General features: G+C 41.1%; 1 long non-coding RNA gene across 2 annotated transcripts in view; it reads right to left on the reverse strand.

Annotated features, from left to right (window-relative positions):
- Positions 1 to 16,422: 16,422 nt before the first annotated feature.
- LOC138747033 (uncharacterized) overlaps positions 16,423 to 27,190 on the reverse strand; it is a 53,096-nt gene continuing 42,328 nt past the window's right edge. For both annotated transcript variants that reach the window (XR_011347272.1, XR_011347271.1), the window contains 2 exons: positions 18,719 to 18,809; positions 16,423 to 16,670 (listed from right to left, as the gene is read on the reverse strand). This is a non-coding gene — a long non-coding RNA (uncharacterized lncRNA). The remainder of the gene's footprint in view (positions 16,671 to 18,718; positions 18,810 to 27,190) is intronic.

A 27,190-nucleotide genomic window follows, 5' to 3' on the forward strand; every position in this document is an offset into this window, starting at 1 on the left:
TGTTGGTCCTCTTCTTCTGGGCTAACTATCTGTTGGGCCTCCTGTTGCTGTTTTTCTTTCTTATCACTCCCTTTCACATTGCTTTCCTCTTCTTCCAGCTGAGAGCCCTGCTTTCGGGTATCTTTCAGCTGGTCATGCTGTGTAGATTCACTCCACAGGTAGGCCCCCCTTCTGTCAGTGTTCTCCTTTTCCTTGTTATGCACAGCTGTGCCTCTCTTTTTGGCTCAGTGAACCATTTTTGCAGCCCCGCGGTTGGGAGGTCGGGACCCTGCCGGGTCTCCACTAACCTCGGGGAGCAGACTCTGTCCACGGTGGATCCCTGCTTCTTCATGCAGGTAAGGCCTTCTCCTTTCTCTTCCGGCGTCTTTCCTTCTTTTTTCCCCGTTGTTTTTGGTTTTTTGTTTTCCTTAGGTGCCATTTTCTTTCTTTTCTCCACACCTTTATCTTTTATTTGTTGTGTTTTGTATTTCTTGAGCTTTGCATTTCCTTCACCGAATAATCACTTATATTTCCCTACTTTCCTTACCTGAAAGGAGCTGCCAAAGGAAACAGTAGAAGGGTGTATAATTTTGACATTCAAAAGACTCTTGAACAGATATATGTTCCACAACGTGTTCTGTACTGTATGAATCTATGACATTATTCAGTTCTATGTCATACATTGTTTTCCTTTATACGTTCTAATTTTGATGAAGAGCATTTTTTTCATTATTGTTCTATTATTTCTCTCGGCATGCTCTGACTGGCTGTTGTGTATTTCTTTTAGATTTTGATCTCCTGCAATGTTTTAGTTACTCTGTTTCTATCTTAATAAATAAAGGTGAACACCAGCAAAAATGCCAAATGTTGGAGTAGAAAACTCACTAGGAGTCTAAGGACACCTAGTGTCGGCTTGACGTAGCGGCTAGCGTAACACAGTTACAGCCCCAGCAATTGGGACTCGGGATCGAATCTCGCTGTATGTAAGGAGTTTGTATGTTTTCCCCTTGTCTTCATGTCTGTCCCCAAGCGTCTCTGGTTTCCTTCCACTAATCGAAAGGTAGCGAGGATGTAGGTTAATTGGGTGCGATTGGGCGGCACAGGCTTGTGAGCTGAAATGGCTTCTTACTGCGCAGTATGCCTTTAAAAAAATCATTAACAATGAAATGCATAATAATCAGTTTGACCTCATTTTAAAAAGCACAATTTTTGCAGGTTTGTCAACTTAAATTCCACAACATTTCCTTGATGCTTGCAGGTGAAGAATTGGAACAGAAGTGGTTTATAATAGCGTGTCAGATCCACTCAGTTTTGAAGTTCATTTTCATCTTCTGGAATAAATGGAAGGATTTGCCTACTTTACCATGGTTAGTTGCCCATTTCCTTCTATTCAGTAAAATTATACAAATTATTCAGTACTGTGAATGGGGGGAGAGGGTAAGAAGACTGAGTCATAGCAGCCAAAAATGGGCTTATTCAACATAGGTTCTACTGAATTTAACAGCAGGATCTGTTGAATGTTTTTTTTTTAAATTCTGCTTCTCGTGGAGCAGATAAACTGCTGTCAAGTGGGGAAGCCTGTACAGAAAGATTACTGCTGACTATTGGAGAGGAGCAGGGGAAGACTCCACAGGAGGGACTGATCAGAGCCAGCAAGAGTGTTTGATGCATTTATGGGACAGGTATTGACAGACTGTGAGGAATGGTGGCTGGATGAGGGTGATGAGAGGAGGGGGCAGTGGGTGGTAAGGCAGCACTGATCATAGTCGGGGTTGTGAAGGACAAACAACAAATTTCGATGGAGGCAATCACAGGTTGGGGATTCTGAGAAGAAAGAGCACAGATTATTGGTCAGATGGTTTTGGATGTTAAATGTAGGAGGATTTGCCAACCTTGCGTGCAGCCTGTGTGGACTTGGCACAAATTTTGTGACTGAGTTTCTCTTGGGTATTTTGTTTTCTTCCCTCATGCAAAGATAGCCATGTTGGCTGAGTTAATGACTTTAATTTGGCACTCGGATGTAGATGGGTAGGAGGAGAATCAGTGTGGAGTTTCAGAACATGCATGTGAGAATAGGCTACAGGGAAAGAAAAAGGCCAATGGGATTAATCAGACTGCTTTGAGAGTTGCATAACCTCAGTAGGCCAATTAGCATCATCTACATCATGGCAAATAAATATAGAATTATCAGCACATTTAAACAACACTGGACAACAAATTTTTTCAAAAGGTTTGCTTCCTGAAAAATAATGCGGATTATGATAGACACCTTATAGTTGAACAAAAAGATAATTTCAGATTTGCTGTATCATGTTGATGGAGAAACAGTAAATTAACTTTTATTGAATTCAGCATGTTTAATTGCATCATGATATTGACATATTGTGTTAGTTCAACTGACCTAACAATATTTTGCCATGAATTTTTCTTTGTCCTCATCCTCAGCATCTGATGTCTCTTGGTCAGCATCCAACAATAGTTGGCCAGCACTGATGGATTCCAGTTGTCATGGCTGGTGAAACCTTTCACCATGTTCATCACTGACTACACAAAGATCAGCAGGAAGAAGTTCAAGTGCGAAAGCAGAAAATGAATTTTCAATGACATGTTGCTCCTCATGGTTTTGTCTGCTTGAAGCATGTTGCCAATCAGCTGGAAGATTCACAAAATTAGTTTTTTTTTAATGGTATGCGATAGGAATCGTTTAAGGTAATTTTTGTGATCAGAAGCTCAAAATCCATAAAATACGCTCCAAAGTGTTCAGGAAGCAAAATCTTTGTTGATAAGTGTAATCAATTCAACAACTTATCACAGGTCAGATAATTATTCCTCAAGTTGCATCTGTCAAAAGCAGGTCTCAGTTATTTTTAAACCTATCCATAGTTCTGCTGCTCGAGCTGGTGAATGAGGTGGGATGGAGGTCAAAGACCCTTCCATCCCCTAGGTGGTTTTAATGTTTTAAAAAACATTATTGGACAAGGAATAGCCCTGGTTTTGTAATACTTAATGTCCTGAATTACTAAATTATTCTGAGGTGCATGACAAATTTCTTCTCAACTCTTGTCATCGCTCCATGTAATACAATGAGAATCATACTAAGTGATATTAATTGGAGAAGCACACTTAGAAAAACATCCCTGTGCACCTTTCATTTTTAATTAAAGAACAAACTGTGATAGTGAGTGGCTCATTCATCAGTATCTGCGCTGAAATGCGTTGAGCCTCCATAGACAATTGCCCTTTTCGGTGATGGTAAACTGTTGTTACCATTTGAGCAGGGTCTGAAGAAGAGACCTGCAGTGGGGAGGCCAAACAAAAATGCAGCATGGCTACAGAAATTAAGTGGTTATATTGGAAGATCATGCAACTCCTGGGAATGTGACAATGAGGATGAAAGTTGAGATTGGCTTTATAACAATGTACTTCTTTGAGGGAATCTGGAAAGGGAAATGAGCAGTGAAACTTGTGCTGCAGTCATTCTTGCTTTTGATGACTTTGTGGCTTTTCACTCAGTACAAAAGGCAATGTGGAAGAATATGAATCAGGCAGACAGGCTAGAACAGATTATATAAATGGCACTAGTTCTTCCTCTTGGATCTTAATTATCTTTTTCATCTTAATAGCCTTAAATATAAACAAGCATAGACATTCTTCTTCAATGGGCATTTAACTATCCGTAATAACTTGGAGACAAAAATTACTGATTTGAATTGAATATGGTGGCTTTTTATAAGATTTGACTGCAGCCGAGATTTAAAAATACTCTTGTGCATAAAAATAGTGTTCACATAATACAGAACATCAATGCTTAAATAAATTAATCAGCAGTTTAAAATATTATTTGTCAGAGAAAATGAAACCCTGACAAAATCTAATCCTGGAAAGGTGCTAAAGCAGAATGATTTTTTTTTTCCCTGTTAATTTGGAGACTAACCTCTGCCTGATTAACTGAGGTGCTATGGGGAAAAGCAGTGACAAATTTATGCGGTGGGCGGGTGGGTTATGAGGACAAGTACACTGGTGTCAGGATGCACGGCAAATATTTCCAATTGCTATAAAGATACTGTAAGCTCCCACGTCTGGTGCATCTAGCCCACAGTGAATAAGGGGTTTGCTGAACCTATAATTTGCATATTTTACTATGGAATTAAATGCCTTTTTCCAAAGCTTAGTTTAAAATAGATGCATTTTCAAACTTAATTTGATTGTGGTTTACTTAAAATATACATCTGGCTTTTGAGTGTACATGAATCCATTGTGATGCATGTCTGCAGGGATCATCTGTCAAAATATCAGTATGTACTAAAGAATTCTTTCAAAAGCAGCTTTGTTTACTGACAGACATGGGATTTTTTTTCTTCAGAAAGCACACCTCCTTAATTTTTGTGTGTTTTTTGGTTTCTTTTGTTATTGCTCAGTTTTGTTTTCTTTCCTTGCAGTTCTAACTGCAGAGCTAAATTTTGCATGTGATGGCATGAGTCATTGGTAGCATTCTCACCTCTGAGTCAGAGAAGTGTGGGTTCAACTCCCAGTCCTGACACTTGGTTATATAATACTCCCTCAACTTGATTTGGTGATAATACTGCAGTGCCAGGAACACCATTTTCAGGAATGGTTAGGCCTGCTTCATTCCAAAATGAAGCAAAGGATGCCATTAGTGACTCAATAAGGGGGTTTTGACCAATATTTTTCTTTTGACTATTAGTACATTGCTTCACGGGATTCTGTTTGCTGCCATGCTTCCAAAAGGATTTATTTTATATTTAATTTTTTTAATAGAGTTTAAGAACATGAAAAGTGTAATTGGATCCTAGATTTCCTCACCTCAAGACTACAACAATGAAGATTGGAAAGAACATCTTCTCCATAATCGCCACCAGTGCTGGAGCACCTCAGGGCTGTGTTCTTAGCCCCCTGCTCTGCTCACTTTACACCTATGGCTGTGTGGCTCGGAACGACAATAACACCAACCACAGGCTACTGGGTTGAATAAAAGGGGGTAATGAGTCAGTATACAAATCAATCTCAGACCCATTTAAGGACTCTCACTTTGGACATTATTTATTATTGCCCAATTTGTTTGCACTTCCTTGTCTATATGTCTCTCTTTTGTATGCATATCTTTTCTTGAATATAGTTTTTTTGCACTAACGATAAGTAGAAATTCTGCCTGGCAGAAAAAGAATCTCAGCATTGTATGTGACGTCATGAATGTGCTCTGACAATAAATATGAAATTTAAACTTTGATAAATTCAAGCACTTTTCTTTACTAATGTAAGGCATATTGTAAATTGTGCATCCCATTTATCAATTTCAAACCTAAAGTTTATCCAAAGGGAAGTGGAACTTTTGCAAAAAGTCCACTGGACACCCAAATTCAAAGAATGTGCACGTCCACTCTCCTTAAAACTCTGAAAACTAAAGTTACCCCCAAAGCAAATTCACTGGGAAGATATGATGTTATTGAACAGTAGATATATGGCACAGTTAGTCTTGCAGTTAGATCAATGTTATTACAGCGCCAGCGACCTGGGTTTGAACCGGTGCTGTTGTAAGGAGTTTGCATACCCTCCCTGTGTCTGCGAGGGTTCCCTCTGGGTGCTCCGATTTCCTCCCACCCTTCAAAAACCTATGGGGTTTGTAGGTTCATTGGTGTATTTGGGTGGTACAGGCTCATGGGCCAGAAGTTACTGTGTTGTACATCTTAATTAGTCATTATAAAATTACAATAGTAATTATTTGCATGGTAACAGAAATGTGGTTCCATGCCAAAGAGTATTCAAATATTTGTACTTTGTAATTTGTATAAATTGATGAAAAGCATGTGAAAGCTGTAAATATGGATAATTGTGATCAGCTAGATAAATTGCAATGTCTTTTTCAATCCTGTATATTTTTTCACTTTATTAAGACATTCATACATTTGGTTTCAGCAATATTACTTTGCATTGCAAATCTTGAAATAAATTCTAGTTAAAAATAATTGTAGAATATTCAGATGTGAATCTCTGAAGGCTGCCATAATATGATCAAGGAGGAATTTCTACGCAGATGTTTGGTATGTGGGTTAGGATGTTGTGCAGGCTCAGGTAGTCTGCAGGTTGCTGTTATCTAATATAGAAAAGTATTTCACAATGGCCAAATTCCCACTGACTAATCTGGGCATTGAGCTTTTGCTTAACAATATGAAAGTTCTGGACTAAATCCTTAGCTGCTTCCCCCCTCGTGGCTAAAAACCTCCTGTTGGCCATTTGAATCTCAGCTGGTTGATGTGAATAATCGTACAAGTGATCTTATCCTGGAAAAAAAGTATCACTTCAGTTTGCATAACACCAGTTCTTAATCATTTGTCAGATGTTAGCAACAAAAGAGAAAAATGGTTCCAACATTCAGACACTGATTTATTTTTCTCTCTGGGCTGACAAGCCAGATGTTTATAGTCATTGAGTTTAGTAAACAGAAGTGCATCTTCAGAAAAGAATGTGTACAGGCCCAGAGACAACATTATATTGTGTCAAGAGGTACAGCTTGGAATAAAAACCTTCTTGAACATACAGTACAGTAGTTGTCTTTGGATAGATTTTAACTTGATTATAACCATATTCTTCTTCTTTGGCTTGGCTTCGCGGACGAAGATTTATGGAGGGGGTAAATGTCCACGTCAGCTGCAGGCTCGTTTGTGGCTGACAAGTCCGATGCGGGACAGGCAGACACGGTTGCAGCGGTTGCAGGGGAAAATTGGTTGGTTGGGGTTGGGTGTTGGGTTTTTCCTCCTTTGCCTTTTGTCAGTGAGGTGGGCTCTGCGGTCTTCTTCAAAGGAAGTTGCTGCCCGCCAAACAGTGAGCCGCCAAGATGCACGATTTGAGGCGATATCAGCCTACTGGCGGTGGTCAATGTGGCAGGCACCAAGAGATTTCTTTAGGCAGTCCTTGTACCTTTTCTTTGGTGCACCTCTGTCACGGTGGCCAGTGGAGAGCTCGCCATATAACACGATCTTGGGAAGGCGATGGTCCTCCATTCTGGAGACGTGACCCACCCAGCGCAGCTGGATCTTCAGCAGCGTGGACTCGATGCTGTCGACCTCTGCCATCTCGAGTACTTCGACGTTAGGGATGAAAGCGCTCCAATGAATGTTGAGGATGGAGCGGAGACAACGCTGGTGGAAGCGTTCTAGGAGCCGTAGGTGATGCCGGTAGAGGACCCATGATTCGGAGCCGAACAGGAGTGTGGGTATGACAACGGCTCTGTATGCGCTTATCTTTGTGAGGTTTTTCAGTTGGTTGTTTTTCCAGACTCTTTTGTGTAGTCTTCCAAAAGCGCTATTTGCCTTGGCGAGTCTGTTGTCTATCTCGTTGTCGATCCTTGCATCTGATGAAATGGTGCAGCCGAGATAGGTAAACTGTTTGTCTGTTTTGAGTTTTGTGTGCCCGATGGAGATGTGGGGGTGCTGGTAGTCATGGTGGGGAGCTGGCGGATGGAGGACCATATAACCATATAACCATATAACAATTACAGTACGGAAACAGGCCATATCGGCCCTTCTAGTCTGCACCAATTTAAGTGAAATCCACTAGTCCCACCTACCTGTTCCCTGTCCAGATCCCTCCAATCCCCTAACATCCATGTACTCATCCAACCTCCTCTTAAATGACAAAATTGACCCTGCTGCAACCACTTCTTCCAGAAGATCATTCCACTCAGCCACCACTCTTTGAGTGAAGAAGCTTCCTCTTATGTTACGTTACTGCTAAAGTTTTGTCCCCTAACCCTTAACTTACGACTTCTTGTTCCAATCTCTCCTACCCTCAAGGGGAAGAGTCTATTCATATCTATTCCCCCTCATAATTTTATTTACCTCTGTCAGATCCACCCTCAACCTTCTACGCTCCAATGAATAAAGACCCAGTCTACTCAATCTTTCTCTGTATTCTAGATACTGCAATCCAGGCAAAATGGAAATGAGACAATTTTATATATTTTATTGATTTATTTTGGTTGAGCTACAAAATTAACAAAATAAAGCACAATCAAGCTAATTATCAAGATGTTCTGTGCGTTCAACACTTTCTAATTAATTTGTTCAATCAATAGTTTAAAGATCAATATAACAAAACTATTTCAGAACCTTGATTCAACATGAATAGTAACTGGGTATTAAGATGGAAAGTACTATTGCCTTGAATAATTATTCTCAAAACATAATCCCCTTTCTGATGGTGCTTGACAAATCATTTAAAAGGACAATCTTGCTTTAACTTCATCAGTGATGGCTACATCTACAGATCCCATAAGGATGCTTTTGAACATGAGTTATTTTATCCCATCACAGTTTTACAAGCAAATAGGGAAAAATTTGCAAACAAAATTTCATGAAAGGCAGGTTTTTTTAAAATGAATACAAAGCTTGATAGTATCTTGTCCCATCAGGATCAACAATTATTTTCAAGAGATAATAGTGTAAATTATTGTGAGCAAGAATGGAGAGGTCATAAAAATGAAAATCTACAAAATGCATTTCCCTGAATCTTAGCTTATTATGAGGTTTGCTTCAAGATTTTATTTTTCCATTCGCAAGGGTAACAAAACAGAAACAAACTTTCAAAGATGAAAGAAAAAGGAAAAATTTAATTTTAAAGCATAGTATATAAAAGTTTGTACCTAACTGAGATTGTTAGATGGCTTCACCTGAGATCTGAGTATTCATTGAATTATTCAAGATAACATGTAATATTACACAAAATTGTATTTATTCTGCCACAAGGTAGAGACATAGATTCACCATCAGCAGAAATTGCCCAGCACCCTTACAATCAGAGAAAGAGAAGCAAGAGAGTCTCTTCAGAGTCACTGGGTGTCCATGGATTTTCTTCCAGCATCTCCGCAGCCTCTGCAGCCTCAGAGCCTTCAGTCCAAACCATTGACAACGTGAGCTCTCGATCCAAACCTCCAACACCATCATGAAGCCTTCAGGGCCCCAAGGCTCCTCCCATTCTCAGAACCCTCTTTTATCCCTGGTACCCCTTCAGCCAGTCTCGAGCCAGTCTCCAGCTGTCCACAGTCTAGTGTGTCCTTTGATCACAAGTCACCAGCAGCCCGCAGCCAGCCACCAACGGCCCATTGCCTGTATGTTCTTCAGCCACAGAACTCCTCATTGGTCTACCACCATGGTCACTTTCCTGTAGGGTCATCTCTTCTGCTTCTTTTTGTCAAATGGAAGGCGTTCTCCCCATTTTCTGCTGTTCTACACCTGTTCTCTACTTCTGTGGCATCTGCAACCCCTTGAGGCCACTCAAGCCCATGATATGACATTGTAGTATGTGGTTTTAGTTCCATTGAGTACAGCAAGGACTCGAGTCCTAGGCACAGAAGGTGCCATAAAACATGTGCTTTATTAGTCCAGAATACACAGTTATTAAAATAACGGTTTAAGCAAGTTAATGAGGTACAGCAGTGAAACAGACAGTCACACGCATACACACATGCACACAGAGTTAACTTGTACAATACCACGACACTTGCAACTGGCTCACACCCAACCTAAGAATCCCATCCAGGTGAAGGGGCTCAGTGGTGCTAGAATGTGCGCGGGGACTCACTACAGCTTGAGACTAATGACATGCAGGAAGGGTTCTGACACTGGGTGGCTTGGTTGAAAAGGGGGAATATACAGCCACTAATCCCCATTAGTGGAGATCTGTGGCTCCCTACTGGTGACTACTCAATTGATGGTCAGCGTGGGGGATTTCTATCTCTTAAGTATGTTCCCCTCCAGATGGCATCCAACCGTGGCTACAATGGCCCGGACCGAGTGCAGGAGTTGACAATGAGGCAGAGAAAGTGAAAAATGGGGGCTGTGGCTTAAATAACCCACTCTGAGGAGCAGGGGCTCCTATAGTATGGGGCTCTGGCTGGTGGGAAGCCACAAACCTGGTTGGCCAGGTGACTGTGTGTCCTCCGAACTCAGGCAGGCTGGGCATTTTTGAATAGACCGATGTTTATTGTCCTTCTTTAATTAACCTTCAGTAGGTGGTGTTGAAATGTTTTGTTATTCTGTGTTGCAGCATGGGAGGGAATTCCAGATTTAGATCCAGTGATGGTGCAGGAAGAGTGACATGTTTCCAAGTCATGAAAAAGGCAAATCTTTCTTACACTTATTTGTTCTTACCTTCCTTGATGTCGGTAATTGTGGGTTTGGGAGGTACAGTTGGAGAAAGTGAGCAATTACATTTACTGCAAACACTGCACAATGGATGGAGGAGTGAATGAACGGACGTGGTAATGGGGTACTAATCATGTTAGTTGCTGTGTCCAAAATGATATTAAGCTTTATGAGGGTTAAGGGTCATGCACTCACCGGTAAAGGCAATGTATTTCATTATGCTCTTGACTTGTGTCTTGTAAATGGTTGAGAGGTTCTGGGATGTCAGGAGAAAAATCACCCATTGCAAGGAATCCATCCTCTTATTCACTCTTGTCGCCACAGTATTGAAGTGGCTGGTCTGGTTTAATTTCTGATCAATTATGAATTTGCTTGTGGGAGACTGTTATGTACTTAGATAGCAGCGATAGAAAATTAGCCAAGATAGTGTTATATTAAAATAATATTTTAATTTATATGCACCTTATCTATAAAAACTTATCTAAACTTAACCCCCAACTATACACAACTACCTGTGTGTGTGTGTGTGTGTGTGTGTGTGTGTGTGTGTGTGTGTGTGTGTGTGTGTGTATAAAGTATTTCAAACCATTACCGTTCAGGCCCAATTCTGGAACATCAGTTCAAAATCTAGCTGATATGAAGACTCTTAAGTTGATGCAAATAACTGTTTACGAATGAATGGAAGAGACTTTTTAAAACTCATAAAATCCTTGATGAAATGCTTCCAAACAAATGTCCTTTTCAGGTGAGTGGCAATCAAAACTCCTCTTTTATTTTTCTAGGAGAAATGAAGCAAGTGATTTTCAAAAAGCTTCCAGAACCCTTTTGTAAGTCAGGCATTCAAAGTGACCTTCCCTTTTAGTCACAGTGTGGTACACTAATCCCCCTTCAAATGGGACCATTCCTTTGGTCATTCTCCTTACAAAGAGAAATTAGTGAAATTGTCTATTACCCAATGAGGCCACTTCAGCACAGTATCCCTTCAAAGCGATATTTCTCCAAGTGCTGCTTCCTTAAAATGGGCCCCAATCAAAAGTGTTCTGTTTCTTTAATATGTTGGTCACATGATCTCTGCACCTGTGTTCCAGGGCCTTCCACTCTCTTCAGAAATAGTGAATTTGAGTACACACTGTTCCCAGCCTATCAGCCCACAGTCAATCTTCAAAGCTTGCAGGGTTCTGTTAAAGTGACAGTCCCACTCAAATTAAAATGAACTGGGTGCATGTAATAGGGGTGTTACAAGATCAAACCAGCAACCACAAAGAAGGCATATCTCACATGGGTAAAGATGAACAATTACTTTATTAACAAAAAATTCACCTTCAAACTTTAATTCAAAATCCTTCCTTTTATAACAATGCCCATTGATTACTATGCAAATTTCTATAACAGTGTAAAACTAATAAATTTCCAAGCCTAAATATAACATATGTAATTAAAGTCTAAGTTATATTTCCAACCAGCCACAAACACAAAACACAAGACTCACAAAACTTCAATCTCAACCGAAGCAAAGATCATAAACAAAATTCAGTGTGTTTGGTAAACTGAAGCCAAAAGATCTTTGAGAGAGAGAGAGAAAGAGAGAGAGCACAAAATTCAAAGTTGTATTGTGTTGCTTGAAGAGAGAGGAACCATTGGCTTGGTCCGGATCCTTCTGGCTGCCTTTGGAATGTTTATCCTTTTTAGAATCCCAACATTCTAAACTGTCCTCCAGACCATGACTCATGCTCTGGGCCTTCTTCCACTCCACAGCACCATCCAGTGGTAATTTATCGTCCAAGTCCAGAAATTTTTAGAAAATTTTCTGCACATGCTCAGTCCGTCTCCCACTCTCTCAGCAGTCCACCTTCACCTTGGCTCTCTAAGGCAAACTGTCACTTTTTAACATAAAACCACGCAACACATAGGTCAATACACAACACAGAACTCTGTAACAGGGGCTCATGGTAGTTAGGATGTTTGATTCTATCTTTTTGCTAATGGCCATTGCACAGTACCCTTGTGGCTTGAATTCTGTGTGAACTGGTGTTGGGATCCCTGTTAGTATATGTAGGTGTGTGAGGATGAAAATGTAGGTGGGTGGGTTAATAAATTTACAGATGACACAATTGGTGGAGTTGTGATCAGAGCAGAAGTCTAGCAGGGAATACAACAGAATATAGCTAAATTACAGATATGGGCAGAGAAATAGCCAATGGATTATAATCTGAACATTTGTGAGGTGTTACCACTTTGGAAGATCAAATATAAGGGGAAATGTACAGTTAATGGCATTAATGTGTAGAGAATTCTAGGTCCATAGCTCCTGGCAAGTGGGCATGCTAATAGATAGGGTGGTAAAGAGGTTGTATAGAATGCTTGCCTTCATTGGACAGGGCACTGAGTATAAGTGTAAGAAAATCACACTGCAGCTATGTAAAACCTTAGTTAAGGTATAATTGGGAGTATGTTGTGCCATTATGGTGGCTCCATTACAGGAAGGATGTAAAGGTTTTGGAAAGAGTACAGAGTAATTTACCAGGATGCTGGCTGGATAAAAGGATGTGAGCTGTGAGTCTAGGTTGTAAGAACTTGGGTGGTTTTCCCTGGAGCATTGGAGGCTGAGAGAAGATTTGACAAAAATTTGTAAAATGATGAGAGGCATAGAATACGTAGACAGCCAAAATCTTTTTTTTCATGACTAAGTTGTCACTTACCAGAAAACATGCTTTTGAAGGAGAGAAAGTTTAAAGGAGATGTGCAGGGCAAGTATTTTACACTGTGAGTTATAGGTGTCGGGAACAGGCTACTATGATATAGTGTTGCAAGCCAATATGATGGTAGCATTTAAGAGGCTTCTGGATAGGTGTCGAAGAATATGTAGCAGGTGGAAGCAGCATAATATTGGTTTAATTTGTGCATGGTGTTCAGCACAGACTTTGTGTTCCTGTGCTATGTTGCTCTAGGTTCAATTAATTTACTTGCTATGTATCAGCCAATGCCTAAATATGGGAATATGGTCAACCTTGTTCCCAAAGATAGAACAAGAAAAACTCAAGGAAGAAATCTACTGGTTCAAATGTCTGCAGAAACAGGACCACAGACAGCTAGGCAGAAATGCAGATCTGCATTTGGATCTGCAGCTGTAAATTCTCACCCACTTTGGATCTGTCCAATTATCCCCCATCATTTTTGCCTACCAGTGAGAAATGAGTGGATGCATTTTAATTATGTTAACAAAATGATGATGTGAATATACTGTTTTGTATAATTACTGATAAATTAATCCACTGTGGCACAGGAGGCTAGCTAAATGTTTCATCAACTTAAGTTTCAAGCTGCCTTTATCGGTATGTAGAGCATATCATTGAATCTGTGCCGGTCAAATAGATACCCCATTAACCTGCACCCCCAGTCCGTTTTGAACAGTGGAAGGAAGCTGGATCCCCAGGGAAACCCATGCAGACATGGGGAGACCCCATGTAGACATGGGGAGAGTGTACAAACTCCTTGCAGACATGGCAGGATCCAAACCCTGGTACCGATCACTGGCGCTGTAAAGGAGCTGCGTCAAGCGTGCCACCTCACAACTGAGGTGTTCCTCCAATTTGCAAGTAGTCCATGGCAGTGAATGAAACCATGGACAGACATGTCAGCAAAGGAATAGACTGGGGAATTGAAAGGGGTTGCCACTGGGAGATCCCTGAGGTGCTCAATGAAGCTATATCCCAGTCGGTGTCCAGTCTCTCCAGTGGAGAGGAGACCATGATGGGAGCACTGGATGTGGTAGATGGCCCCTGCAGATTCACAAGTGAAGTGTTGCTTCACTTGGAAAGACTGTTTGGGGCCCCAAATGATGGTGAGGGAGGAGGTATGGGTGCAAGTGGAGCAGCTCTTGCAGTCACAGGGGTAGGTGTCAAGGGGGCGATTGGTAGGAATGGAGGGATGCGTGAGGGAGTCATAGAGGAATCAGTTATCTGCTGAAGGCGAAGAGGAGAGGAGGAGGGAAAAAGTGTCTGGTGGTGGGATCACATAGAAAATGGCAGAAATGAAGAATGCTGGTGGGGTGATAGGTGAGTTAAGGACTCAGGCGTGCTACATTGGTTATAGATCTTTACCTCCTGTAGATACTAAGGAACCTACTGAGTTCATCACAGCATTTGCAGACTTCGATATTTCACAGGTTTTCTAATATGTCCATCTAATCCATCTCCTGCCTCCTTCCCTATTTTCCTGATAACCATCATAAATGATAAACAAATGGTAATTATTCTGAAATCCTCAGCCAGTGCACTTTAATTTAAACAAGAAACAATACCAGCAATTATAGCTCTGCCATGAAAAAAACATGCGGTATAGTACTGTATAGTACTGTAATACATTTCCTGGTGCTTATCTGTGCTTGTGCCCTGGGCCCAACAGTCTAATAAAGAAGGATAGGCTGCTCATTTTGCATAGTAGGCAGGAACACTTTTTGAAAGGAAACAGTTTTTTTTTAAACCTTAGAGTTTATTGATTTGCAGCGTGAGTGGCTCTATCTTCCTGCAAAGGAAGTGCAAGAAGTCGAGCCAGTTGGGAAGTGTTAAACCTCTCAGCCTGATGTTTGAAGCATCCGTTCACTGGTTCTGACCCGGGTGTTGTGTCCACAATACGTTCTGTTCTGTGAATCCCTGCTAACTCTGCTAAATCTAACTGACAGTCCCATGCTGTGCTGAGCTCCATTCATGAAGACAGATTTAAATTTTATTCACAGCACGGTAGAAGCCGATTCTGGCCATTTTAAATCTGTGCAATCCAATTACACTCAAATGAATCCAGAACCCCGTACCTTTTGGAGGGTGGGACGAAACTGGAATACCTGGAGAAAACCCATGTACATACTGTAAAATTCCTTACAGATAGTGACGGATTTGAACCTGGGTCATTGGGGCTGTAAAAGCATTGTGCTAAACTGCCACACTAACTGTGCTGTCTACAATGAAGCCATGATATGTAGATATTTATTAAGAGTTTCTAGTGAGTGAGTTGGTTCATGTTGTCTCACTGACATGGGAACAGAAAATAATATTTACACCAGCCCTTGTAGTACAGTTCCCCTTGGATCATTCCCCTAAAATTCCCAGCCTCTGCATACCCACTGCTGTCCTTCCACCTCAAAATCACAGCCCCACTCCCCCACTCCCATACAATTTCATCCACCACTCAACTACTACAACTAAACTCCCACCCCTCCGATCCCAGCACAAATGTTCTTTTAAAATGGAAGAACTTGACCAATTAATTTTATTTCTTACATTATCAGGAGCCACAGTTGACAGGCTTGTGTTACAAGTGCAATAAAGTTTTTTCAAACTTTTCTCACTATATGCCAGAAGATTTATCAACTGCTTTGTGGCCATATGCTTCACACCATATGCAACTTCAGACTAATAATCTGTTTGATGCAAAACTGCACATTAAAATAGCTGAGAAAGTTGCCTAGTTTGGGAGAAGCCTTGAGATGGATAGTAAGTCTGTCCTAGTCAACAATGCTCATATGGCATTAATGAAATATTCAGATGTGACCTTTTTCATGAATTCTCAATTACTTTTCTCATTGGAAAATCCATGTGAATGTTTTCATTGGAATCATTAAAAATGTGTTCCTATAATTACATCAAGTACATGCTTCACATTCCGCTATGGATTTTGCTGTACTAGAATCAGAGAGCCATTGAATCATCAGTACAGACACAGGTTGTCTGCTTGGACCATCAAGCACCCATTTGCACCACCCCATTTTTAATTCTCTCCACAATCCCCGCAATGTCAGATTGTACCGCTTACCTACACATAAGGTGCAATTCACAATGATCAATTAACCTTGACTTCTTGGATCATTGCATTTGCCAAGCAGAAGCTGAATCTTTCAGTTCTTTTGTCTGTGGATATAGGAAGAGGCAGAACTTGTACAAGAATAAAGTTCTTCTAAACCTTAGCGGCACAGATAGCGTAATGGTTAGCGCAATGCTGATACAGTGTCATTGATCAGGCCTGGGGTTCGAATCCTGCTTTGTACGAAAGGAGTTTATGTATCTTCTCCCTGGGTCTGCATGGACTTCCCCCAGGTGCTCCGATTTCCTTGCACCGTTCAAAACAGACTGGGGGGGGGGGTGGTTGTAGGTTAATTGCGTGTAAATGGGCCACAAGGGCTCAGGGGCTGAAAAGACCTGTTATCATGCTGTATATCTAAAATTAAAAAGATGGTTTCAAAAGAACCAAAGTAGAGGTAACATTAAGAAAACAGAAACAAGCTCTGGCCCATGCTGGTAGCATTCATTTTTTTTTAAATCTTGTTCTGGTGAATCAGTTGTTCAATGCAAATTAATTGAACCAAGCCAACTCACAGTATCGCAGCCATTTTAACAAAGATCACATCAGAGCATTTCTTATTAAGAGTAGGTCGAAAGGCACCACCATCCGTCCAGTCTTGGGCCGGAGGCAGTAGTGATGGAATCTCAACCCATCCTGCAGAATTCACTTCAATTGATGATGATGTTGGAGAGCTGCCTAAAATCAGATAGATCAAAGGTGAAAATTCAAGTTCAAGTTGATTATCATATTCCAATTGTAAATACGACTGGATGAAAAGCGTTCTTCAATCATCCTTGTGAAATGGCCTGGACTCACACATATAGACATAGCACACATATTTACAAGTGACTTATGTGCACTACATATATATATAAAAAACAAATATTGTTAAATAAGGCCGCCGCAGTTCACCCTGTGCCTGGATTTGGGCCGCCGCCTCCCACTCTCTGGTCCGGGCAGTATGGACCGACCTAGGAGGGGAGGCAGGCCCCTCCAGCCCGGGTAAGAAACCTGCATAGGAGAAGGCCACTCCGATATAAAACCTACGACCCAAGGACCTCGCTGCCACGTCCCAGCTTGCTTGGCCACGGCACACGAACCATGGGTGTAAAGGGTGGGGCCAGTACTGCGCGCACTGCACTCCACCTAAAAGCTCCTTTGCGTAGGCCCGAGGACAGGTCCACGTCCTCCCCCTCCACGTCCTCCCCCTCCACGTCCTCCCCCTCCACGTCCTCCCCCTCCACGTCCTCCCCCTCCACGTCCTCCCCCTCCACGTCCTCCCCCTCCACGTCCTCCCCCTCAAAAGATGCTCACAAACTCAAGCTAGCATGCTGGAACATCAGAACCATGCTAGACAAAGCTGACAGCCATCGACCTGAACGTCGGTCTGCCCTCATTGCACATGAACTCCTCAGACTTGACATCGACATAGCCGCTCTCAGTGCAGTCCGCCTGGCAGATGTAGGCAGCCTCCAAGAACGCGGCGCGGGCTACACACTCTACTGGTCTGGCAAGCCTTCGGATGAACGACGCCTATCTGGTGTAGGCTTCATGGTCAAGAGCTTCATTGCCTCCAAACTCGAAAACCTTCCGACAGGCCTCTCGGACCGAATCATGTCCATGCGACTCCCACTTCAAAACAAGCGTCACATCACCCTCATCAGTGTCTATGCTCCAACCCTCCAGGCGGAACCAGCAGAAAAGAACAAGTTCTACACCGACCTGCGCAACCTCATCCAACGTACCCCTACAGCCGACAAGGTTGTCATCCTAGGCGACTTCAACGCTCGTGTCGGCAAAGACTCAGAAACCTGGCCAGGAATCCTGGGCAAGCATGGCGTTGGCAAGTGCAACGACAATGGGTGCCTCTTGTTGGAGCTCTGCGCAGAACAGCGACGTCATTACAAACACCCTTTTTCAGCAGAGGGACAGCCTTAAGACCACCTGGATGCATCCCCGATCCAAACACTGGCACCTCCTGGACTACATCCTGGTGCGAGAAAGTGACAAACAAGATGTGCTCCACACCAGGGTCATGCCTAGCGCGGAATGCCACACTGACCACCGGCTGGTTCGCTGCAAGCTCAACCTTCACTTCAAGCCAAAGCCCAGGAACAATAAAGCCCCCAGAAAGAGGTTCAATGTTGGAAACCTGCAGTCAGACGAAGCGAGAGGAAACTTCCAGGCAAACCTCAAAGCAAAGCTCGACGTTGCAACCCGCCTCACGGACCCGTCCCCTGAAACCCTCTGGGATCAGTTGAAGACTACCATACTGCAATCCACTGAAGAGGTACTGGGCTTCTCCTCCATTGTTAAATAAATAGTTGAGTTGTCGAGGAGCAATTCATCATCAGTCTCACTGCCTGTGGGAAGAAACTGTTTCTCAGCCTGGAAGTTGTGGCTCTGATACATCTACATCTGTTTTCCAATGGGAGTCACTGGCAGGTATGTGTCGGGGGTGGGGGGGGGGAGGTGATATGATGATGGTGGAAGGATTCCTTAATGATTTTGCGAGCCCTTTTCACACAATGATCACGGTAGATCATGATGATGGGGGGGGGGGGGTGGGATGGGGTGGGAGGGAGATCCCAGTGATCCTCTCTGCCACTCTTATGGTCCTGTGGTTTGACCTCCAATTCTATACTCTTCAGCAATCGTACCATATGCATACACAGCCAATCAGGACACTTTCGATAGAGCTCCTGTAGAAAGTTAACAGAATGGTGACAGGTGACCTTACCCACCTCAGTCTTCTCGGGAAGTGGCAACACTGGCGCCTTCCTGTCAAGTGAGGAAACATTGTGTGTCCAGGATAGGTCCCTACTTAAGTGGACTCTGAGGAAAGGAAGGAAAAGAGAGGACAGGAATAGAAACCAAGAATGAAAATCCATCCAGAGCATCTATTACATTCCAAGGATCAGATTCTTCAGGCACAGATGAAACAAATCTACCTCAAGTGTGTTAAGAACTACTTATGAACATAATTTTCAAATGAAATTTCATTATTGACTCTCAAGAAAGTGCAAAGATCATTCAGAACATTAGAGCTGGAACCTTGAGCTTTTTTGCAGCTTGTGTTGAAGATATTATCATTGTCAAGCTGGAAAGACAATAACATTTAATTATTCAGGAGGTTAGTTTATCACCATAGTAAGGCTATTGTAATTTTACAAAAAAAAAATTATATTTTACATTTTACTGAAATTATACATAGGTTTTATTTACAAAAATGGAAAATGCTTTTAGCCTGCAATGAACATCATTATTCATCATCTCCCAAGCTGATCAAAAATCGTTTCGTCAGCTGAGCTAAGCTAAAATAACACAACATAATTAATGTAAAATAGTCTTTTATTTGGTGATATATTCTGTTGACTTTTATTTATCATTTTAATTAAATGATGGTACTGTATTGTGGGACAAAAATGCTCGTTAGAGCAAAAAGCATCAGTTACTTCTGCAAATGTGAATTCTGGCATATCTGATAAACGTTGCTGAGGCAGCGAAAAATGTCATTCATTTACCTTTCTCATTAGGAGAGCAATGCATTATGAGCCATTGAGAAATAATTCTAATGGTATTGTACTATTTCATAAAGAGATTTTTATTCTGTGGAACAATGGAGCTTTCTTTTAAAGCACTTGGCTTATTCTTGATAGACCTCTTAAATTTAAATGCATCTTTTCTAATGACATATTATATGTAAAGATAAATTTAGTCTAATCTTTAAAATATGGGCTCATTTAACAGTGCATTACTTAAGTGAAAGTTGTAAATGTAGCATAACCTAGAAACTCCTGTACCTGTCTTCAATATATTCATCAAAATCCTTTGATATCTGCATGTTTCAATTATCATTTCTATCATTAAAATAGTCATTTTATCAATGTCCATTACTCTATACTTTTTATAATGATATAAAGTGTCTTAAGAAGAAAGCCATGTTCTGGGTGATAGTGGTGTATGAATTGAATAATTAAATACTATATTGATTTTTAAAAAAATTACCAATGAACTTTCTATCACAAATTATATTTAGTTGGAACCAAAATTCACAATTTCAGCCAGCCTCCTGCCTTTGGTTTGCTCTTGCATTTCTCCCTAGCACTCTCCCATTCACAGTACTTGCCTGTGTTACCACAAGAGTAGCAAACACCTGCCCTATTAACCTCTTTCACTTTCATCATCCAGGGACCTAACAAGATCTTTCAGGTCAAGCAGCAACACACTTGTACCTCTTCCAATCACATTCATTGCTCACCATGTGGTCTCCTCTGCACTGGAGTAACTAAATGGATGGCTTCATTGCAAACAACTGTTATTCAGTCTGAAGGAGTTTCCCATGAGCTTCCAGCTGCCACTTTAATTCTCCATCCCAGTCCTGTCCTGACATTTCTGCCTTTAACCTTCCAAAAATAATTGTGTATTACCTTCTCATCTTCCAACCAGACATTCTGCAACCCCTGAGATTTGATATTGAATACAGCAATCTCAGAGCCTTTTGCGTTTGTGTCAGAACTGGCCAATGTCTGGATGCCACCTGCTCCACTGAATATTCCAGAATTCTCTTTCATTTCAGATCTCCAGTAACTGCTATTTTGTGTTTGCATTGCATGAAGTTTAGATGAACGAGAGATAAACTTACTCAAGCATACAGAATCATAAGCAGGCTTGGCATGCTAGATGTTGCAATGTTTTCTCACGTGGGAGAGTCACAGAGGGACATGGTTATAAAATAAGGAACCAATCATTTAAAATTGAGGTGTAGAGAATTTCCTTTTCTCAGGAGGTACTAAATCTCTGGCATTGAGTGCCCTCAAGGATGGGAGGGGCCAGCTTATATAAGAATGACAATTTTGGTATTGTGCAGAACTCGTACAGAGGATGTGAGGTTAGCATAGTTCAGCCATGATCATATTGACTAGCAGCATTGGTTTGAGGGGCTGCTTGCCGACTCATAAACCTATTGCGTGGTTTAAGTTCGTCAATCCACATAGTTTTCCCTCATGCCCTCATCCGCCTTGTAAGTGGGTTAAGGTTGCTGTACAGGGAACAAAAAAATTCCCGTGATATCAGAACAGATGTGGATGTTATTTTACTTACCACCATACATCAACTGATGATTGAGCAGTTGGAAGACACCCTGTTCATACATGATCATAGGATGCTAAATATGATGTACTTGTGGGAAAAACATTATTCTGTTTTTGTTTCAATTATTCGTTTGACGATCTTTGTCTTTTGTATTTATTGCAACTGGTACCGATGCTCTGACATTGACACTTAGTTTTGACGTTGTCATTGGAAGAAATAACTAAGCTTGCAAAAAAGCTCTCTTTAGTAATGACATGCAATAGGCACTCTGCTCCTTTAATTAAGTGCAGGCAAGATGTTCTACTGTAACAGACATGCAAGATGTACGTTTTTACAAGCTCAGGCCCTCTTCTCCTAGCAGATGTTAGTTGCTACACTTTGATATTCTGATATTCTTTCCCCTCACCATCTATTACCATTGGCAGAACAAATTAACTCCTACAAAAGAGTAACATTTTACAGAAGTCGCTCTGCAGATGCCATTAAGCTGCTCCCAGTAAAAAGTTGCTGTCCAAAATATTTAAACATCTACAATCAGGCTTTTCCAGTTAAAATAAAAGCTAATTAGTTGTCTAGAAAGACTAAGCAGAGATTGATTTAAATGCAGCCTAGGATCTCTTCAAATCATACTGTTCCTTCAGCTCCCCCAGCATTTAGTGTTCATGTAGTTCAATTTTGATGAACCAGTCTGTAACTACGGCAGAATCCAAATTTTAAAATATTCACATATGCAAGTTTGGCCTATACTTAAAGACTTTCTGTCAACCAAATATTCTTTTCATGCTGACTCATTGCCTTTAATTTGAAAGTATTTCTGACTTTTTCTGGGGATTATTTTTTAAGGTATTTTTCTGAAATTTTTGAATGAACTGGCAGAACCTATTGACGTAGTTTATAAACATACTTGTGAGAAAATGATTCTAAAATGCTGTGTTGAAGATGTTCCATTGACAAGAGAGCCATATAATTTCAAGGGTTTGAGACAAATGTGTTTCAAAAATGTTGGCACTGCTTCAGCTGCTGTAATGGCCATGTGGCCACTGGTGTGGACCTGGGGAGCAGAGACACAGTTCTGCTCCTCAGGGTGGTTTGAACTGCCCAGTCCTTATGCCAACAGTTCTTTACAGGCTTTAAACAGCCATTTAAAGGAGATTGCTTTATTTAAAATCCTGTAACAATAGAGGTCTGTGCTCAAGGGTGGCATCTGTGCTGGACAGCCATACCACAAGGCTTTGCAAACTCCAGAGGAGCATTAGACCAGTGCAGGGCAATAGAAAGAGGGAGAACTCCCACTGTTGAGAAGGAGCAGCATAGGAGATGACCCTACAGGATGTTACCATGCCAGTGGACCAGCAAGGTGCTTCGCGGTTGGAGAACTGACACAGGCTGCAGGCTGTTGGTGACGCTGGAGTCTGGCCCATGGGAGCCAGATATCAGAGCGGGGATTTGCAAGGGGGCTGAGGCCAAGAACGGCTCCCAAAGGGCCCTGGGCACTGGAGGCTTCCTTATCATTTGGATCTGCAAGCTGGGATGCCAACATTTTGAACTGGAGTCTGTGAGGCTGCAGGGGCTACAGGTGTGTTAGAGGTGAATCCATGGACACTCAGAGTCTCTGATGGGCTCTTTTTTATTTCTCTTTCTCCTATTGTTAGGGGCACTGGGCAATGCTCATGGCAACCACTAGTTTGCCTGACAGCAGACAAAAGTTGAATTATATCATGTATATTGCATTTTTTAATGTTTTAGTACAAGACAATAAAATGAATATTTGAACCTATGCAATTGTTTTAATGGATATTCGTGGAACTTTAGAGAATGAAGGCAGAAGAATGGATGAATTTGTAATCTGGGATCTATGTCCACCTTCCTTGCCCCAAATGCATTGGAAGTCAGTTAGTAAAAGCATAAGATCCATTACCAATCAATTGGCACCAGGCAAAAATGTTGATTGTGCCATGTATCTAACGTGGTCACTGCAGATCAACTTTCTTCCACTTCCCTTCATAAAGATGGATCTGCTATTTCCCTTTGGCTACTGAGTATTGCTCTGCTCCACACAATTTTTTGCTTCAACTGTCCAACAAATTTGTAGTAAGGGTAAGTGCTAAAACTTATGTTCCCTTCCAATGCCCCACAATAAAACAAATTACAGCACTGTTCACTAACTATTGGTTGATACAGTAGGTCAGATATCTAAGGCATTTAATTGTGGCCACTGACTCACCCAGCACATCTTCCTGTGTCATGAACTGTTGGACTGCTATCACACAGATAGCAGACAGCAAACAAGTCTTAATTTAAGTATGGAATTGCCAACTAGATAGTTCCATCAACTGCCACCTGAAGCTTGCATTTGTTGCAGATAATGCCGAGTGGTTTAATTGTCACTTATACAAATTTAAAGTATGGATGGTAACACTGTTGTTTGCTAGCCTCTTGATGCCCCATGAATCTTTAATGACAGATGCCTCACCCCATATCCTTTAACACCTCTGCAAAACAAAACTCTAATATCAATTTAAAATAAACAAATATAATTTGCCCAAGTGAACTGCAAAACTAACTACCATTGCATGTTGCATAGTGCCCTAACTACGTAAATCTTTTACACAATACACCCCCCCCCAAACCTAGATTTCCCCATGCTATAGAAAAGGTTTCTGTCATTTTCCTTAACATCGTTAAAATGTCAAATTGTGCATTCACATTATATCATAACCTAATCTGATGAATAACCTTTATTTACAATGCAATACTTGGAGTTCATCATCATGCTCTTCAAATCTAAGGCCAATACTTTAAAGGTATGTTTTCCAGAAATGCACACTTTACTCCACAAACTTTTGTATTCCACACATCTAGAAATAAAGCCTGGCATATAATTCAGCATCCTGGTTATTTTCTGCTTTTGTTCATGACTCTTCATTAATCTATATCTGTTGATATATCTGTTGATACCTGAGGCAGTCCTCAGGTTACGAGCGAATTCCATAAGCCTAATTTGTACAGTTCAGTTCTTATTTAGAACAGTTCTTATTTAGCATTCATAAGGTAACATTATATGCATTATCTGCACGAGTGAATTGGGGTACAGCCTGTTCGTAAGTACGAGTTGTTCGTGACTCAGACGTTCATAATCAAGGGAATGCCTGTAGTTAAGTCTGTTCCAGTCTCTACTAGATTTAAAGAATGTCTCAACTTTGCCTACACTAAGTTCCACTTGTTTGTCTTGTTCGATTATTTCATCCTCCTTTTCCCCTCAGCACTGGTTTTGTAATGCAATCTATCTTTGTGTCATTAAAAAAAAAAAAATTTTTGCCCCAAAGTTTAGTAGCATGTACTATTGGGTCACTCAACATGCTTATTGGTCTCACATCCTGCCATATAGTGCACATTATTGTCTCCAGCTTCACAGCCAACTTCCCAATTCAGTCAATAAGTTGCCCTTATTTCCATGAGGATCAGCTTTAGCTGATGGTGTTTTATGAAGGGTGTTATCAAAAGTTTTCTTGAACGCCACCTCAATGACATTCATTAACATTGAATTATTCATTATTTTATTTAACTCCTCAACAACTTCAGTCAGGGTGGTCAGGGTTGACCTCATCTTTCGGATCAGCTGCAGCCGAGGCAGAATTACCACTTATTGATAGTGCAAAAAGAGGTACAATGAACACATAAACAAATAAATAAATGTAAACAAACTGACTGTGCAATGCAGGGAGAAAAAAATCCAATAAAGTGCCAAAGCATGAGTCCTTAAATGAGTCTCTGAAGGAGTTTATTGTCGAGGAGTCTGATGGTGGCGGGATAGCAGCTGCTTCTGAACCTGATGGTGTGAGTCTTTTGGCACCCGTACATCTTTTCTGATGGTGCCGGGTGATGTGGATCCTTGATGATTGTTGCTGCTCTCCAATGGCACCGTTCCCTGTAGATGTTTTCGATAGTAGATGTCCTGATGTCCTGGACTGCGTCCACTATCTTTTGCAGAGCTTTATGCTCAGGAGTACTGTGTCACCATACCAGACCATTATGCAGCCAGTCAGCACACTTTCCACCACACATCTGTAGAAAACTTTCAGAGTTTCCACAAACTCCTAAGGAAGTAGAAGCATTGACTTACTTTTTTCACGATGCCATTAGTATGTTTGGTCTAGGAATGATCTCTGAGGTAGTGATTCCCAAGAACTTAAATTTGCTCACCCTCTCCACCTCTGATCCCCCAATGATCACTGGATTATACACCTCTGGTTTTCCCTTCCTGAAATCAAAAACTAGCCTTTTGGTTTTGGTGGCATTAAGTGCAAGGTTGTTCTTGGTGTACTATTCAGCCATATTTTCAATATCCCTCCTCTTTGCTGACTTATTGCTAATTTTATATAACCCAATACCATGAGTATTTACCATCAGTAAATTTGTGGATGGTGTATGGCAAGTAGAGCAGAGAGCTAAGAATGCAGCCCTGTGGTGCTTCGGTACTGATGGAGATTGTGGAGGAGATTTTCTTATCAATCCTCACTTATTGTGGTCTGGAGGTGAGGAAACCTTGGATCCAATTATACAGTGGAGTGTGGAGTCCCAGGTCTTTGAGTTTGCTGATCAATTTTGAGGGGATGATGGTGTTAAATGCCGAACTGCAGTCGATAAAGAGAATCCTGATGTATGCACCTTTGCTGTCCAGGTGTTCCAAGGCTTTGGTTAGTGCCAGTGAGATGGTATCCACCGTAGACCTGTTGCTATGTTAGGCAAAATGGAACAGATCCACATTGCTGCTCAGACAGGAGCTAATATTTTTCAACACCAGCCTTTCAAAACACCACCACTGTTGATGTGAGTACCACTGGTTGATAGTCATCTAGGTAGGTTACCACTACATGTCATGAACTATTGAAATATAAATGACCCTAGTAATTTCCCCAAAAGAAGATTTTAATTTGGCAAACTGACTTTTGTTTACCTCCCTGAATTTGTTTATAAATGGCGGAGTGACAAATTTACTACAGTTAAAAAAATGTCCAAATTTTGAGAAATATGTTAGTGAGGAGATCAAGTTGATTTATGAACACGATGTGGGTAGAATTGTTCAAAATAAGTAATGCAGCAGCAATTTCCTGTCATTTCTTTAGCTCCTCAACCACAACTTGGCTGAAAGTTCAGCAGAAAATCTTCCTCCGTGCAAATATGTGCTCTCCATTCATTTTACTGCAGTGAAGTCACAGAAACAAAGGAAAATGTTCTCTAGGTTGTTCCTGCTCCATCATGGAAAATCAAGTTTTCAGTGAAAGCTCAGAATCCAAAACTGAATTATTTTCCTCCCTCTAGTCACTTCAGAGAGATTAGAAAATTATCATATCCTGATGTTTTATTGTTATGAGTAAAATCTAATAGTATTATGTAGCCACAGGGCATACACACAATGCACGAGGGTATTGCTATTTTGACGAATCTGAGCAATACTGCAAATATTGGCTGAAGAGTATTAGAACTTGCTGAGGAAATACATTTGGAAGCAGCCATCTAACTTAGTTAAGAATTTATTTATTTTTTTGGCAGAACTGAAATTATTTGACATTAGCACAAAAAATATACACAAATCTGAATTATTGCCTTTATAAACCACTGTTGAGGACGATCTCAACCAAAGTAGCATTGATTTCCTATTGCACCACCTCTGCTCGCACTCTGAAAATTACTGACAGTCATGGAGTAGCTCTTCAAAGGGTAAACTCAATCAGAATATGGTGACCTTGCACCCAAGATGTATCTTCAGTGAGGAGAGAGGTTGCAAGAGTGCATTCATGTCATCAGAACAAGATTGCTTGAAAGTGCATATCCTGCACTTGTCATAAATTTCCCTGTTGTCACGAATGAAGTGACATGGGAAAAGCTTTCTATTTAATCAGGCCAGTCTCACAAATTTTCTATCAATGACAAGCATTTATACTTGCATTTTGAACATATCCAGGACAGGGAGATGGGCATGACAGCATTTTTAAAAAATAGAATCAGGTGTAGGCTATTTGTATTCTCATGTCTGTTTTGCCATTCAATATTGTCTTAGCTAATTTTTTTTAACCTCAGTATCTCTTTCTTATACTAGCTCTAAATCTTCTGATTCACTT

This window comes from Narcine bancroftii, chromosome 1 (genome assembly GCF_036971445.1).
Source record: "Narcine bancroftii isolate sNarBan1 chromosome 1, sNarBan1.hap1, whole genome shotgun sequence".
NCBI classification, from domain to species: domain Eukaryota; kingdom Metazoa; phylum Chordata; class Chondrichthyes; order Torpediniformes; family Narcinidae; genus Narcine; species Narcine bancroftii.